The 18782-nt window shown below is 44.7% G+C and overlaps 1 protein-coding gene across 3 annotated transcripts in view; it reads right to left on the bottom strand.

Moving 5' to 3' along the window:
• LOC124605218 (integrin alpha-PS1) overlaps positions 1-18782 on the bottom strand; it is a 575966-nt gene that overhangs the window by 474547 nt on the left and 82637 nt on the right. The window lies entirely within an intron of this gene.

Here is an 18782-nt window from a genome sequence, read left to right as displayed (position 1 = left end):
ATCTTTAAACGATGTGAGGAGTCGGCAGAAACAGCGCTTGGTTCAGATTCCACGTTGACTATAGGTCCCATTTCTCCGAAAGGATAGCTTGTAATGGGACGCGAAATTAAAGCGTCACCCATCCACAAGGATCAGCTCAGTTTGCAGGTAAATATAAGTTTAATTTAGTGTTTTGTTTATGTATTTGTAATATTTTGATATATTTGTAAAATATTTAAAGTTTTGTATTTTTGTTTTGTATGTTTCATGTTTGGGGAGAGCAGCGCAACTAGCGGAAACAGCATCTTCACTGCCGGAACCAGAAAGAAAATTGCTGGATACTAGACGTCGCGGATCAACGGCCAAAGAGCAGCAGAAGGTCCTGTGACCGAGTTGTTGTGCCGAACCTCCAACATTAAAATAAATAAAAATTTGTAATTTTCCATAGTAATGACATCCCAGAATATTTAGTTCATGTTGTATTTTGTTCAGTCCTGTTTTGTCGAGTCTGATGTTCACATCTGTTTGTAGCATATACGAAGAAAATAAAACAGTGTATGCTCTAAAGCTTAAATACGTGTTCCAGAATTATTTATGAAGAGTTATATAGAGGAAGAATTATTACTGAATTTTTTCAAAGATATTAATTTCCAGAAGAGTTTGATTTCGGTTTTTTGAATCTTAAAGGTTTTACAGTCTGATTTTAATATGGGAAAAATAAGATAACTTGCAAGAATATAATTTCCAAGAAGAAACAAGCGACATATGAATTTCAAAAGTTAGCGCAAACCAGCTGGACAGAGTGACGCAATTTTGCACAAACGACTCAACTGAAGGCGTTTTAATTACAGTTTCGTTCAAGAATCTCTTATAGAGAACTTTAAAAGAATTTAAATAATTTTTTTGAAGTGTTTTGTAAACGACGCAGGTGACGAAGTCCGCACATGATTTCAAACAAAAATCATTGAGTCATACGCGTCGTTACACTACAAACTGGGTTAGGTTACCGACACGCAATTCGCCGAAGTGGCGCCCATTCTAATGGACCAGACATGGACCACATGAAGTCATTAATGATGGGCAAACATCTATTAGGCGCACTACGAATGTAGTGTTGTGGACATGTTGGGAATGTGGTTCAAATGGTTCTGAGCACTATGGGACTCAACTGCTGAGGTCATTAGTCCCCTAGAACTTAGAACTAGTTAAACCTAACTAATCTAATGACATCACAAACATCCATGCCCGAGGCAGGATTCGAACCTGCGACCGTAGCGGTCTCGCGGTTCCAGGCTTCAGCGCCTTTAACCGCACGGCCACTTCGGCCGGCCCGTTGGGAATGTGGATCTCACGGGGAGCGTGCAAGGGATAAGTCCCTGCAGACGCACTATCCTCTGTGCCCGCGGTGTCTCAGATGGATAGAGCGTCTGCCATGTAAGCAGGAGATCCCGGGTTCGAGTCCCGGTCGGGGCACACATTTTCAACATGTCCCCAATGAAGTGTATCAACGCCTGCTTGCAGCTAGGGTGTCTATTTAATTATCATTTCATTTGAAGTCATTATTATTATCTACAGGGTGGTACGAAAAGGTACGGCCAAACTTTCAGGAAACATTTCCTCACACACAAATAAAGAAAAGATGTTATGTGGACATGTGTCCAGAAACGCTTAATTTCCATGTTAGAGCTCATTTTAGTTTCGTCAGTATGTACTGTACTCCCTCGATTCACCGCCAGTTGGCCCAATTAAAGGAAGGTAATGTTGACTTCGGTGCTTGTGTTGACATGCGACTCATTGCTCTACAGTACTAGCATCAAGCACATCAGTACGTAGCATCAACAGGTTAGTGTTCATCACGAACATGGTTTCGCAGTCAGTGCAATGTTTACAAATTCGGAGTTGGCAGATGCCGATTTGATGTATGGATTAGCACGGGGCAATAGCCGTGGCGCGGTACGTCTGTATCGAGACAGATTTCCAGAACGAAGGTGTCCCGACGGGAAGACGTTCGAAGCAATTGATCGGCGTCTTAGGGAGCACGGAACATTCCAGCCTATGACTCGCGACTGGGGAAGACCCAGAACGACGAGGACACCTGCAATGGACGAGGCAATTCTTCGTGCAGTTGACGATAACCCTAATGTCAGCGTCAGAGAAGTTGCTGCTGTACAAGGTAACGTTGACACGTCACTGCATGGAGAGTGCTACGGGAGAACCAGTTGTTTCCGTACCATGTACAGCGTGTGCAGGCACTATCAGCAGCTGATTGGTCTCCACGGGTACACTTCTGCTAATGGTTCATCCAACAATGTGTCAATCCTTCATTTCAGTACAAATGTTCTCTTTACAGATGAGGCTTCATTCCAACGTGATCAAATTGTAAATTTTCACAATCAACATGTGTGGGCTGACGAGAATCCGCACGCAATTGCGCAATCACGTCATCAACACAGATTTTCTGAGAACGTTTGGGCAGGCATTGTTGGTGATGTCTTGATTGGGCCCCATGTTCTTCCACCTACGCTCAGTGGAGCACGTTATCATGATTTCATACGGGATACTCTACCTGTGCTGCTAGAACCTGTGCCTTTACAAGTACGACACAACATGTGGTTCATGCACGATGGAGCTCCTGCACATTTCAGTCGAAGTGTTCGTACACTTCTCAACAACAGATTCGGTGACCGATGGATTGGTAGAGGCGGACCAATTCCATGGCCTCAACGCTCTCCTGACCTCAACCCTCTTGACTTTCATTTATGGGGGCATTTGAAAGCTCTTGTCTACGCAACACCGGTACCAAATGTAGAGACCCTTCGTGCTCGTATTGTGGATGGCTGTGATACAATATGCGATTCTCCAGGGCTGCATCAGCGCATCAGGGATTCCATGCGACGGAGGGTGGATGCATGTATCCTCGCTAACGGAGGACATTTTGAACATTTCCTGTAACAAAGTGAAGTCACGCTGGTACGTTCTGTTGCTGTGTGTTTCCATTCCATGATTAATGTGATTTGAAGAGAAGTAATAAAATGAGCTCTAACATGGAAAGTAAGCGTTTCCGGACACATGTCCACATAGCATATTTTCTTTCTTTGTGTGTGAGGAATGTTTCCTGAAAGTTTGGCCGTACCTTTTTGTAACTCCCTGTATATAGATAATTAAGTTCGTACGGAACTCTTAGTGCTCAAGACACCTGGCCATTTAAAAAAGAAACACACTCTTTACAGATGTAGTTGACACGCCTTACAGTTGCTGGCGGCCTACCACTACAGTGTACCTCCGGATTACTACAGCCACACCACAACCCGCTGTACCGTGTCTGCCCCTTAGACAGCAGTCGGCCATCGATCTGAGGACTGCCAGTGAGTCAGCCCTGGCACAGGGGACTCCCACGCCGGCCGCCTGCTGCGGGGAATATAATATCAATTTCCGCACCCTTGTCTTGGGCTCCCCGGCAACGAGGCGATCGACGTCATAAAAAGGCGACAACTCAAACTTCCTCCACTGACGGCTTCCCTCCGCCGCCTGCCGAGCCATTCTACTTGGACTAAGTGTTATGGATTGCTCCGGCGCCCGTGTTCTCCTCGCAGGGCGAGAAGCCTTCGTTATAACGCCGTTAAAACAGTCGCGTTTAGCTTTCACGCTCTTTCTTCTTTGCTCTTCGGAGTCCAACTGCTCTCATTACGCGGTCTGACTACTCTTGTCTTAGCTACAGCGGCCAGAACAGCGTTACTTTGCTGGAAGTTCGAATATAATTAATTACCTTGAGAGAGAAAAGCTTCTGTCCACAGATCGGCACGGATTCAGATGGCATAGCTTCTGCGAAACCCAGGTTGACCTTTTCTCACACGGTATCCTGCGAACCCTGGATGAAAGGCAACAGGCAGATTCTATATTTCTAGGCTTCGGGAAAGTATTTAAAACTGGACCTACTGAAGACTTAACGAAGATCCGAACATAGGGAATAGGTTTCCTTACACTTGAGTGGCTCTAAGACTTCTTAAGTAATAGAATCCCTTATGTTGTCCTTTATGGCGCAAGAGGGAAGTGTGATACGACCGCTCTCGTTCTGTATATAGGTTGATTGAGCTGCCCCTATCGCTGGGGTATATGCAACCCGCAACGCCTTCAAATGCCATGCGCAAGATTTTCATAGACTCTCGCTCACTACATCAAATTCAAATGGTTCAAATGCCTCTGAGCACTATGGGACTTAACATCTGGGGTCATAAGTCCCCTAGAACTTAGAACTGCTTAAACCTAACTAACCTAAGGGCATCACACATCCATGCCCGAGGCAGGATTCGAACCTGCGACCGTAGCAGTCGCGCGGTTCTGGACTGAAGCGCCTAGAACCGTTCGTCCACAACGGCCGGCGCTCACTACATCCAAACCATTAGTCCTACAGAAAAAACGAACAGGACCTTTTTGTAAATTTTGTACTGTGATGCATTTTCGCTAAAGACCGTAATTTCCGAAAACGTACGAAAGTGACATTCCACACGTTTCCCTGAATAACTGGAAAGCCGTGGCTTCCACTGGAAACTTATACCAGTACGAAATTTAACTACGCTGAATTTCCTGAAAAAAGGTCCTGTTCATATTTTCTGTAACACTAATAAGTTTGCATGTAGTGAGCAAGAGAATATGAAAATCTTGCATGTTGTATTTGAAGGCGTTGCAGGCTGCATAAAATGCACAGGCAGGGGCAGTTGAATCTCACTGTATACGCATACGATCTGATGGATAATGGGAGCAGCAGTCTGTGAGAGCTTGGTCATGATGCTGCAGTGTACAGGAAAATGTCGTTGAGTGACTGAAGGCATACAATATGACTAGACAGAATTTTTATTTCGTCTGATGAATGACACATTGCTCTGAGTGTACACTACTGGCCATTAAAATTGCTACATCACGAAGATGACGTGCTACAGACGCGAAACTTAACCGACAGGAAGCAGGTGCTGTGATATGCAAATGATTAGCTTTTCAGAGCATTCACACAAGGTTGGCGCCGGTGGCGACACCTACAATGTGCTGACACGAGGAAAGTTTCCAACCGATTTCTCATACACAAACAGCAGTTGACCGCCGTTGCCTGATGAAACGTTGTTGTGATGCCTCGTGTCAGGAGGAGAAATGCGTACCATCACGTTTCCGACTTTGATAAAGGTCAGATTGCAGCCTATCGCGATTGCGATTTGTCGTATCGCGACATTGCTGCTCGCGTTGGTCAAGATGCAATGATTGTTGGCAGAATGTGGGAACGGTGGGTTCAGAAGGGTAATACGGCACTGTGCTGGATCCCAACGGCCACGTATCCCTAGCAGTCGAGATGACAGGCATCTTATACAGATGGCTGTAACGGATCGTGCAGCCACGTCTCGATCCCTGAGTCAACAGATGGGGACGTTTGGAACACAACAACCATCTGCACGAAAAGTTCTACGACGTTTGCAGCAGCATGGACTATCAGCTCGGAGACCATGGCTGCGGTTACCCTTGACGCTGCATCACAGACAGGAGCACCTGCGATGGTGTACTCAACAACGAACCTGGGTGCACGAATGGCAAAACGTCATTTTTTCGGATGAATCCAGGTTCTGTTTACAGCATCATGATGGTCTCATCCGTGTTTGGCGACATCGCGGTGAACGCACATTGGAAGCGTGTATTCGTCATCGCCATACTGGCGTATCACCCGGCGTGATGGTATGGGGTGCCATTGGTTACACGTCTCGGTCACCTCTTGTTCGCATTGACGGCACTTTGAACGGTGGATGTTACATTTCAGATGTGTTACGACTCGTGGCTGTATCCTTCTTTCGATCCCTGCGAAACCCTACATTTCAGTAGGATAATGCACGACCGCATGTTGCAGGTCCTGTACGGGCCTTTCTGGATACAGCAAATGTTCGACTGCTGCCCTCGCCGGCACATTCTCCAGATCTCTCACCAATTGAAAACGTCTGGTCAATGGTGGCCGAGTAACTGGCTCGTCACAATACGCTGTCACTACTCTTGATGAACTGTGGTATCGTGTTGAAGCTGCATGGTCTTGTACAAGCTCTGTTTGACTCAATGCCCAGGCGTATCAAGACCGTTATTACGGCCAGATGTGGTTGTTCTAGGTACTGATTTCTCAGGATCTATGCAACCTAACTGCGTGAAAATGTAATCAACATGTCAGTTCTAGTGTAATATATTTGTCTAATGAATACCCGTTTGTCATCTGCATTTCTTCTTGGTGTAGCAATTTTAATGGCCAGTAGTGTAGAAAAATGTAAGTTAATGCAGATGAGGAGAAAAAACAATCCCACAATGTTTAAATACAGTACTGGTGGCGTGCTGTTTCACACACACACGTCGAGTAAATGTCTAATCGTAACGTTGCAAAGTGGTACGAAATGGAACGAGCATGTAAGGTCGGTAGTAGGCAAGGCGTGTGGTCGATTTCGGTTTATTGGGACAATTTTGGAAACCGTAGGTCACGTATAAAGGAGACCGCATATAGAACCCTAGGGTGACCTGTTCTTGATTACTGCTTGCGTGCTTGACATCGGTATCAGGCCGGATTAAAGGAAGACGAAGTAATCAACAGGCGTACTGGCTAGATTTGTTACCGGTGTGTTCCATCAACACTTGAATATTACGGAAAACTCAAAAGAGAATCCCTGGAGGAAAGGCGAGGTACTTTTCGCGAAGCACTATTGAGACAATATAGATAATGGCAATTGTGGCAGATTGCAGAACTATTCTACTGTCGCCACAGCATATTTCGCATAAGGGCAGCGAAGACAGGATAAAGGAAATCAGGGCTCGCTTTATTTACGAGTGGAACATGAAAGAGAGTGGCTAGTTGTAGTAGAAGGTACCTTTCGCCATGCACCGTATGGTGGCTTGCTGACTTTGTATGTCGATGTAAAATTAAGGTCACAGTTTAACGCCGACGTCGAGGTCGCTGGGTACATGGCAATAGCGTTACTGTGTAAGCTATGGAAACTGAAACATGGATAAGGCCTCTCTAAAGGAGAAACCCGGCATTAGCCTAGCAATGAGGAAAAACTAGGAAAACCTACGACTCAATACTTGTTTTGAACACCACTGTGCTTCATTACGTAAGTCCAATAGGAGATGGCAGCTCTAGCCTTCCTCCTACCTCTGATGTGTAAGGATAACGACAGCTTAACGTGGACTCCGAAACGCGGTGAGACTGCGTTTTTCACACCGACAACCATTATCAGAGGTGAAAGATATGGCAAATGACAGATAAAAATCCTAGGGCTGGCTGCAGATCGAACCACATATCTTTGAATCTGTGGACTAGCACTTACCCAACCAGCCACTTGCACACTAAGCTACCACCTGAAGACTGAAGATCGGAATATCTTTTGTATAGGCCCGGCCGTCCACAGAAATTAATCCAAGAGGGGCCAGAATTCTGAAATTTGAATTCTGGAAGTTTGAGAACATGTAGTGCCCTAGGAACCTAATTTCATAGGAAGTGTACAAAACATATTGTGTGTAAGCCTGTTTCATTAGTATCTGCAAAGTACACATTTTTTTAATGTCACTAAATCCAATGAGTTATGAAACAAAGCTGGAAAATATTTGCGAAGTACTTCTTATTCGTTCTTCAATAATGCCTGGTTGATACAGAAAATTAAAAGAAAATGGTTCAAATGGCTCTGAGCACTATGGGACTCAACTGCTGAGGTCATTAGTCCCCTAGAACTTAGAACTAGTTAAACCGAACTAACCTAAGGACATCACAAACATCCATGCCCGAGGCAGGATTCGAACCTGCGACCGTAGCGGTCTTGCGGTTCCAGACTGCAGCGCCTTTAACCGCACGGCCACTTCGGCCGGCAAAATTAAAAGAATTAGAAAAATAATCATATCCACTGAAGAAATCCTATTGGGCATCAGCAAAAACTGACCCTCTTTGATTCCCCTTTAGGTGGAGAAAAATGTAATAAACTTATTTTAAAAAAACCTGATTCAGCTTTTAAGCCATCCTTTTTTTGTTACAAAATTTCACATCTGTTGGTGCTAATATACTTATTTCTTTATTTTCATGACTTCCATTCTTTAATGTTGACTCTCATAATAAAAGTTCTACAACATGTGTTCCGAAAGCTACATAATTTGGGGTTGTTTAGGCAAAATGCAGTCCAGAGCCAGCATTTGAAGAGACAGATACGAGAATTCTTCCGAAACAACCCCGAAATTGACCGGCAGAAGCGACTCTTAACAGCCTAGGACTGAGTCAGTATAGTCTTCGTCCCCTACGTTTGATACGTAGTAGTGCGGTCATATCAGCATCACAGACTGTCATTTCTAGAAAAGAGTGAGAGTTCTATAATGAATAAGGGGGCAAGTCCCTAAGTGTGTAGCAATCAACACGGATTTCGTGAACGATGCTCGCGTGGAACTCTGGCGCGTTCGGTTCGTCCACGATACTCAGAAGGCAGTATATTCCAGGGTCCGTGTTGATGCCGTATACCTTGACGTCCGAAAGGTTTTCGATACAGTTCGTACTGTCACCTAATAAACAAAATACGAGCGTACGGAGTACCAGATCAGTTGTGTGACTGGATCGAAGAGTCCCCAGCAAACAGAACACAACATGTGGTTCATAAACGAGAGAAATCTGCAGATTTAAAAGTAACTTCTGGCGTCCCCCAAAGGAGTGTTACTGCACATTGACTTCTGACAATATACATTTCCGGAAAAAAGTTCTTTGGAACAACCTGAGGAAATGTGGGCGGCCTTCGTAGTGGATAGCTTACAAAACCGTCGTTCGACCGATACTTGAATACCCTTAACCACATAAGATTGGTAGAGAAAATACAGGATGTACACAAAGAAGAGTAGAGCGTTTCGTCACAGAATCGTTTCGTAAGTGCGAAAGCGTCACGGAAATGTTCATTCAACTGCAGTGGCAGACGCTACAAGAGAAAGATCGTAAATCACATAGTGATTCACTTTTAAAATTCGCGAGTGTACGTTCCTCGAAGGTCAACGAAGATGTTGCTTCCACTTATCTATATGGCGTGAAACGAACATTAAAGCAAAATTCGAGATCACAGAGTAATATGTACAGTATCGTTCCGCCCTCGAACCATTCGCAACTGTGGTATGTACAGTACCCTCCGCCATACGGCTTGTGAAGTATATATGCAGATGTTCGAACACTAGTTCGATGCAGTTCTCCTCGGTAGTCTATCATGTGATACCCTCTTCATCTCTGTATCAGTATTGCAAGCTACATCCATTTGAACCTGCTTTCTGCAGTCATCCATTGAGCGCCCTCTACTATATTTACCCACACACACTTCCCTTCGTTACCAAATTCCTTGCCTCTGGGTGTGTCCTGCCAATGCAGACATTTTTTATTTAAGTTTGGCTATCAAGCACTTTTCTCCCCAATTCGATTTAGTACCTCCCCATTTGTTATCTGATTTGCCAGTTTAATCTTCAACACTCTCACTCTCATGTAACATCACATTTCAAAAGCTTCTGATCTCTTCTCGTCTTTGGTGCTTATACTCCACTTTTGTTACTTTCATATGGGGCAACACTGCAAATAAATAATTGTAGGAATGACATTCTAGTTACTTTGATATTAGATGTTAACATACGATGTTTCGGGAAAGCTTTACATGGTAGTCTCAGTCTAGATTTTATATCCTCTTTAGTTCTACCGCCGTCAGTAATTTAGCTGCCAGGGTAACAAAACACGTCTACTACTCTTCAAGGCACTGTTCACTCGTTCAACTGCTTAAAAAGTCTCAGCCGTCCCTGAAACTATTACAGTGCAATCGGCAAATCTAAATGTTTTTATTTCTTCTCTCTGAAGCTTAATTCTCTTCTCAAATTCTCCTTAGTTTTCTTTGCTGTAAACTCCATGCACAGACTTAATAACATGTGGGGTTTGCTACAGCCGCATAATAAACTTCTTACTAATTCTTGAAGGCAGCATATTTGCGAAAAAATCTATCACGCAAGCACACAAAACTGTTATAGAATACCAACTCGTGTGCACGAGACTACGTGATGAAAGATATTCTTCAACATTGTAATATTTTGTGAACTGTGACAATACAACAGCTCTACTTACGTCATTTCAGTTCCATGGACAACGAGTTATGAGATGTAACTGTATCTGATTTACTCTGAAGTATGCATGTAATCTAGGTGTAAAAGTTGTATGTAGTCTTCATTTTCCTGCGCTAAGCATTAAGCTTAAAAAGCCAAACATAAGGATGATGTTCCAGCAGCTCACCACGGAGTACCTTTATAACAGTTTCCAGTCCGCGCACGTATTCGAGATGACGAGCACAGAATTCCTTGGCCAGGCGCCGGGGTACCCTGAGCCAGACCCTGAGAGGATCGGAATCATTCATGACACCCCTCTCTCACGCTTCCTGGCGGTCCCCCGCTCGTGTCTCGTGAAGCAACTGTATCCTTTCACCTTCCAACAATTCGTCTCCATCGAATATCAAGGTAGTTTCGCGTCCCAAATTCGGTAGCCTGCCGGAGATCACCGGCGGAAAATAATGGCAAAGGATACGATTCTAAGGGTCCGACGATGTCGAGTTATTAGAGACGGACCACTTGCCCAGTTATAGAAGAATGGAACAGAATTTATATAATGTCCTACTAGAAAGAATCGTCCCAAAGTGATTTACACACGCTCTGGCATTTTACCACACATTTTAGCCCACGTTTTATCATACAGTGTGAGGTCTGTTCAAAAATTGCGGACCTAGGTCCACAAAATTTTTCTACCCTTACTGTGCATGATCTCCTTCGAAATAATCTCCTTCATAATTGGTGCACCGCTTACAACGCCTTTTCCACTTCCAGTAGCAGTGTTGCCACTCTTTTGGTGCATCGCGCGAAGCACCGTCTGTGAATTTCTTTTTATCTTGCCTATCGTTGCAAATCTTCGCCCTTTCAACAGGGTTTTCAACACTGGATATAAAATGAAGTCTGCAGGGGCAGATCTGAAGAGTACGGAGGATGAGGTCGCACAGTGAAAACAGTCAGACACCAACGGGGATGAATGTGCGGGTGCGTTATCTTGATGCAAGAGCCATGAATTCTCTCGCAGGCGTCGCAAGACGTCCCGATAACACCATCGAAACAGTTTGTCCCTGTGGCGCGAATTCATGGTGAACTAATCCTTCGAAGTCAAAGAAAACTATCAGCATGGCTTTGACATTTGACCTGTATAGTGCTACAACGATGAAAAATAATATTACGACGATGTCAAACCTTATTTTCATGATATAAAGAAGAATTGACGATATTAAAAATGTAATTATAATTTTATTATTTTAATTTTTGTGCTCAGTGAATCAAAGGCTTTCTAGTGCACGGAATAAAGTAGCATTGTTTGTACTACGAAACTATATATGATTAAGTGAGAACTGATTCTATGTAAGACATTTTGTCTGGGCGGATTTTGTTCTCGTACTGGTCAGTAGAGAAAGAAAAGTTTCTTAATCGATGTATGTAATGTGGATGTATAAAGGCTATAAAAAGGAGAGAGATAATCCTTGCGGACAATCACCATATTCTGTAAGAAAAGGTAAAGAGAAGTTATTCAAAACAAATATCTCTAAAGTGTATCGTCTTGTGATTTTTAAAGACTGAAAATTGCGGTGTTTAATCTAAACCTGTCCTGAATAACAGCGAAGAACATGTATGTCATCATATATTTTCTTCGTTTGACCACGGTTGTGATTCGCATGTTACTTTTTGTTACGCGACGTGTTAGGAATATTTTCATTATACGCGCAAAAGTGCACACAGCTTTAATCGAACCTGCATCTTTCGGAAACGATAACTCTTAATCAGTACAATTACGCGAATACCGCCAAAATCGCAACCGTGATCACATAAGTGTTTCCTGGACCTGATTTTTATAAATGTGTAGACTTGAAAGCGAACAGCATTGCACCATCGCTGGCTCGCAACAATTGAAAGAAAACAAAACAGGGACTGAACGACTTTAAATTTTAACGCCGTCAGCGTTACGAAATCTGAACGACGTAATTTAATTAATTAAATATTAACAGGAAGAGAATTATTAAATTTTAAAGATTAAATCATAGCAAGAATTTAAAGCATTTTAGCATCAGTACGTTTCTTTGCATTATATTTAAAAGACAGTGCGTAAATAAAATTGACACCTTTTATAATTATTATTATAGCAATTCACCTGACATGAGCTTTTTTTTGGTCTTGGAGAACCTTTCCCGACCCATTGTGAAGACTGAACCTAGGTCTCAACATCATAACCGCAGACCTATACCTAATCACCAGTTAAGATTCTGTTAAGGCACATCTCGTTCTCATTTGCGCTATCCAAAATCTCTTCACAGATTGCGAGACGGTCTTTCTGGAAATTTGAAATTTTGTGGTAAGGTCATATGGGAGCAAACTGCTAGGGTCATCAGTCCCTAAGCTTACACACTACTCACTCTAACTTACGCTAAGGATAACACACACACCCACACCCGAGGGAGTACTCGACCCTCCTACGGGGGCAGCCGCACCGACCGTGACAATGCGCCTCCGACCGCCCGGTTACCACGCGCGGCGGTTCAAAATGGTTCAAATGGCTCTGAGCACTATGGGACTTCTGAGGTCATTAGTCCCCTAGAACTTAGAACTACTTAAACCTAACTAACCTAAGGATATCATACACATCCATGCCCGATGCAGGATTCGAACTTGCGACCGTAGCGGTTCCAGACTGTAGCGCCTAGAACCGATCGGCCGCTCCTGCCGGCCCTGCGCGGCGGTCTTTCTGGCCTTTATTCATGAGCAGTGGTACTAACTCGGCGGCAACACGATGCATTCCAAGATGCTGTGTCAGGATTTCGTAACATGATCCAATTGAAATGTTACATTCTTCTGTAATCTCTCGGACAGTCAGTCTTCGATTGATACGCACAGTTTCGTTGACGTTCCTGACATGAGCATCGTCGGTAGACGTCGAAGGGCGCCCTGAACTAGGGTAATCTTTAACTTCCGTCCGGCCATTTTCAAACCGTGTGAAAACCGAGTACGGCTTAAGTACTCGTCGCTGTAGACTTCCTGCGTCATTTGGTGACCCCCTGTAACGGTTTTCTTGATTTTCAAGCAAAATTTAATGCAGACGCGTTTGCTCCTCTAACTCTGCCATCCCGAAATTCGCAAACTATGCGACACAACGCTCTACTCGATACAGTACTGAACAATTAAGTAACAAACATACAGCAATGAAACTTTCGGCAGTACACATTCACAGGCGTGTGCAGGTAAGCCAACTGCATTTCGCTCCAACACAGCATTGACACGAAATTACGAATTTCTGAATGTTTAGAACAGACGTCGTATATGAGCTTACCAATCCCACATAGGGCAGATGGCCAGGAAGCAGTGCCTTTTTGGACAGAGAGAGAGAGAGAGAGAGAGAGAGAGAGAGAGAGAGAGAGAGCGGGGGGGGGGGGGGGAGAGAGAGAGAGAGGATTCACCTACTAGGCTTGGCGCCAAGCGCATACCTTTATCTATATTTACTTTTTAAATGTTTGTGCAACGTTCTAACGCCAGTCAGTTAAGCCGAGCGGTTCTAGGCGCTATAGTCTGGAACCGCGCGACCGCTACGGTCGCAGGTTCGAATCCCGCCTCGGGCATGGATGTGTGTGATGTCCTTAGGTTAGTTAGGTTTAAGTAGTTCTAAGTTCTAGGGGATTAATGACCTCAGAAGTTAAGTCCCAGAGTGCTCAGAGCCATTTGAACCATTTGCAATGTTCTAACAATACTGAAGACCTTATCTACACAATGGAAGCCCACTTTCATTTGGATGGGTTCGTTAATAAGCAAAATTGGCGCATTTGGGGGACTGAGAATGCAAATTTCGCGATTGAAGCGTTTCTTCACCCTCAACTGTGTGGTGTGCTCTCTCCAGTCACGGAATAATCGATGCAATATTCCTTGATGGCACGGTGATTACCGAACGTTAGATCAAGGTTTTGGAAGATGATTTCAACTCCATTATCCAAAGTGACCCTGATTTCGACAAGATGTTGTTCACGCAAGACGGAGCTCGACACCATCGAAGCTGGAGGTGTTTAATGTCCTGGAGAATCACTTTGGGGACCGAAAACTGTCTCTGGAGCACCAAGAAGCCACTGGCATGGGTCTCAATTATTGGCCGCCGTATTCTCCGTTTTGTGGCGCCATACTGAAAGACAAAATTTACAGCAATTAACCAAAAACCATTGCTGAGCTGAAAACAGCCATTCTGGAGGTCATCGACGGCATCCATGTTCCGACACTTCAGCGGGTCATGCAGAATTTCGCTATTCGTCTTTGCCACATCAACGCCAATGATGGCAGACATATCGAACATGTCATAACATACATCCAAATATCTGTAGTGACGTTTACATGTAGAATAAAGTGTATGCACGCAGTAGTTTGTAACTTATTTGCGTCTTTTTTCATATAGTTCAATAATTGTCATTCTCTGACCAAACACTGAGGTCCGTGAAAAACTAGCTTTCGCGAAAAATGGAGCGCAAATTCCCAGACTATATTCACGCAGTTTTTTGTTTTTTTTTGTTTAGGGCGCTCAACTATTAAGGTCATTAGCGCCGAGTCACAAACGTTAGTGCACTAATAGCGTAGAAAAAAACCGCAAGGGGAAACACCAGAAAGTACTTAGAAAGACGCAGATAAATAAGAGAGTTAGATCTCTTTGGACAAGTCCGTCAATGTAATAAAACTAAGGATACGAGCAGCTGCTCGAGCGTCATTAGCTAAAAGATCCTGTAAGGTAGACGGCAGACACAGGACAACACGAGAGTGAATAAAACGGGGACAGGACAATAAAATATGGCGCACTGTCAATGGATGACCACAGGGGCACTGCGGGGCGGCGTCACCGCACAACAGGTAGCGGTGGCTAAATCGGCAATGCCCAATCCGCAACCTGGCCAAAATGACCTCCTCTCGCCGGGGAGGGCGTGAGGAGGTCGTCCAAGCCGTCGGGATCGGTTTGATGGCCCTAAGCTTATTTTCGTGGAGAGAGGACCAAGCCCCATGCCACAATGATGAAACGCGCCGACAAAGAGCCCCACTACCATCAGTTGATGGGACACGAAAGGAAGCTGTCCGAGGCAGGAGGACAGCAGCCTTGGCCGCAGCATCAGCAGCTTCGTTCCCAGGCACACCAACGTGGCCAGGAATCCACGAAAAAAGGACACGAGCGCCGGTATCAGCTAGCGACTGAAGGGACCGTTGAATTCGTTGCACGAGAGGGTGGTCCGAATATGGGTCACGGAGACTCTGAATGGCGCTCAAAGAATCACAGTAGATGGCATAGGGAGAATGACGAAAAAAAAAAAAGGTTCAAATGGCTCTGAGCACTATGGGACTCAACTGCTGTGGTCATAAGTCCCCTAGAACTTAGAACTACTTAAACCTAACTAACCTAAGGACATCACACACATCCATGCCCGAGGCAGGATTCGAACCTGCGACCGTAGCGGTCGTGCGGTTCCAGACTGTAGCGCCTTTAACCGCTCTGCCACTCCGGCCGGCAGGAGAATGACGATGGCGGCGGATATACTGAACAGCCTGATATAGAGCAAAAAGCTCAGTTTTAAAGCTTGAACACTGGTCAAGGAGCCGGTATTGAAAGGTATCATCCCCAATGATACAGGCACATCCGACGACAACAGTAGTCTTGGAGCCATCTGTGTAAAAAAAGACGTTATTAGCGAGCCTCGAACGAAGTTCGACAAACCTCGAGCGGTATATCGAATCCGCGGTCCTCTCCATTGGTAGCGAGCTGAGTTCAAGGTGAACGCGAACCTGAGCCTGTCATAGGGAGGGTAAAATCAAGTTGCTGAAGCAGGCGATGAAAGCGAACTCCAGGACGTAACAAGGCAGAGACCTACAGCCCGTATTGGCGGTCGAGAGAGTCGTCAAAGAAGGAGAAATATGACGGGTGGTCGGGCATCGACATCAGTCGGCAGGCGTACCGACAAACCAACATATCGCGCCGGTAGTTTAGCGGTAATTCCGCAGCTTCGGCATACAGACTCTCAACAGGGCTGGTGTAGAATGCTCCAGTCGCCAGACGGAGCCCCCGATGGTGGATAGAGTTTAGACAGCGTAAGATGGTCGGCCGGGCAGAAATTCACGCAGTGTTTCAAAAAGTGAGCAATTCGCGAGTTCCAACAAACTTTAAACACAATTCCAAACGTTTACTGAACTTTTCATCGCTTATATGCTTAACGTCTAATATTTAACAATTAACTCATATTTAAACTAATCACATGTTTTGAAGCCGTTTTATACTTCGATTCATTAAAGAATCGTGAGTAGTTAAAGATTAGCGGACTCCTGTTAGTGCAGCTCACGCGGCAGTGTCTCGCGCAAAGTGTGGAGGACGGATGCCGGAGAGCGTGTCCTCAATCGTAGCACAAGCTGCGCTCACTTATCGCCTGCGGGCTCGCGACCTCGCAGCTGCGCCGAGTCAGCTGCCGTCCGAGCGTAAACACTCGTAGCTGTCGAGCGGAGCGCTCTGTACGTGAACGCATCTCCAGACCAACAAGTCGTACACACTGAGCTCCTTACTAGGACTGTTCATATTTTTAAAAATACCGGTTATCCGATATATCGATATTTTAAAAACATCTCTCTATCAGCCGTCTATATATCGAAGAAAGTTATCGATATACCGATTTTTCGACGGAATATCGTAATTATACTGCCAGCTTTGGAGCTGTACACGTAAGTACCGATTTCTTTCTTTCTTTCGCTTGCGCCTTTTTCCCGCAATGACGCAGGGTCGGCGTGGTTAATCGGGTGTGACAAGATTAATTTAAGGGATGGCCGGATGCCCTTCCTGCCGCCACCCCGTACCCCCCTCCACCCCCCCAAACACCCCCCCCCCCCCCGTGACGGAATTAGTGCCCCCAACTGTCTGTGTCTAGTGTAATCCATGGAATAGTGTAAATGTGTTCAGATGTCTGCAAGCCGTGTAACTGAAGCGAGACGTGGGGACCAGCCCGATATTCACCTAGAGGGATGTGGAAAACCGCCTAAAAACCACATCCAGGCTGGCCGGCACACCGGCCTCCGTCGTAAAGCCGCCGACGGATTCGATCCGGGACCGGGGCGCCTACCCGAGTCCAGGAAGAACGCATTAGCGCTCTCGGCTAACCTGGCGGATCACGTAAGTACCGATTTTTTATTAGATATTCCGTACATCAACAAGTTAGCAGCCTGCTTATCCCCCTTCGAGCAAGAATTGAAAGTAAAACGCTGCACGTTCACGCTTGGCGATAACAACTTCGCCAACAATGGTAACTGTAAATGGCACAGTAAGACGAGTCCGATGGTTCGTCGTTCGATTTCGTCACGTATCGGATTTGTCCAGGACATGTGATGTCCATTTCCCCGTTTCTCCATTTCTGCATAAGCCAGCGAACTAGCAGTTGTAGTGTCAAAATTGCGTGGTGGTGGTAAACGTTGCAGTTTCTGTTGTCAGCGTCGAGCGCCGATTACGTCAGTATTTTCCCTCACACGTCTCCGCCCACTGCAAAGACCAGTCTTTTCATTTTGATTCTTGTTCATAATTTTCAGCAACTGTTTTCGAAGAATGCCGACGTGGAGAAATAGCACACTAGTTGCGATACAAATTGTTTTTTAACTTAACTGGTGTGTTATTCTTCACATCGGAAGTCTTGTTATTCTATTCACACCGCCCCCCCTCCCCCCACCTCCCCAGTGCAATCGGACTATTACAGTACTTCGTACCATCTATACTTGCTTCTTACAATCAATGAGAATGACTGGACGTGATGAAAGCTCAAAAAATAGTAAGACTCCTTCACCCAGTGAAAATAAAATTATCTTCTACTGCTATTTCAAAAGAACAATTTCAAATGTTTATCAAAAGTTTCGAAAAAAAAAATAATGATATCGGCATTCGATATTGGCATTTCGACATCGATGTATCGGGAAAGAAAATATCCTTGATATATATCGAAATTTTTTGATCAAACAGTTCTACTCCTTATGTGGCAAAAAGTAGAAAGTTCTCTGCCCCGCACAGAAATTGCGTTCGTATCGATGAAGTTATATTCTTGTACAGGTAGATTTGGTACAAAGGCGTAACGAGTGTGTCAGCTCCATCTGCGGAACAGTCCTCTGTATACGAATTTTTAAGTGATTTGTCATGTACGAGTTCTTTGTTCAAGTGGACAAACTGGAATTACCAGCGATGGGTTTCGCTGATGATACTGCTATCCTCAGTGGAAGTGAAGAAAAATTGCAGAAAATGTTGAACAGAATATGGATTGAGAATAAATCGAAGAAAGACGACAGTAATGAGGAGCAGCAGAAATGAGTTTAGCAACAAGCTTAACATTAAAGCTGGGGACCATAAAGCAGATGAAGGTAACAAATTCTGCTGCCTTGGAAGCAAAGGGACACATGACGGACGAAGCAAGGAAGGCATAAAAAGCGGATTAACACACGCAAAGAGGGCACCGCTGACCAAGAGAAGTCTGCTAATGTCGAACATCTTTCTGAGGAATAAATTTCTGAAAATGTGGGTTCCGAGCACAGCATTCGACGGTAGTAATCATGTACTGTGGGAAAACCGGAAAAGAAGAAAATAGAATCGCTTGAGATGTGGGGCCGCAGAAAAGTGTTGAAAATTAGTTGGCATCATACGGAAAGGAACGTGACTGCTCTCCGCAGAATCAGCGACGAAAGGATTTATG

This window comes from Schistocerca americana, chromosome 3, assembly GCF_021461395.2.
Source record: "Schistocerca americana isolate TAMUIC-IGC-003095 chromosome 3, iqSchAmer2.1, whole genome shotgun sequence".
Taxonomy (NCBI): Eukaryota; Metazoa; Arthropoda; class Insecta; order Orthoptera; family Acrididae; genus Schistocerca; species Schistocerca americana.
Note: the sequence above shows the minus strand (reverse complement) of the source record. Positions and strands in the feature narration are given on the sequence as shown.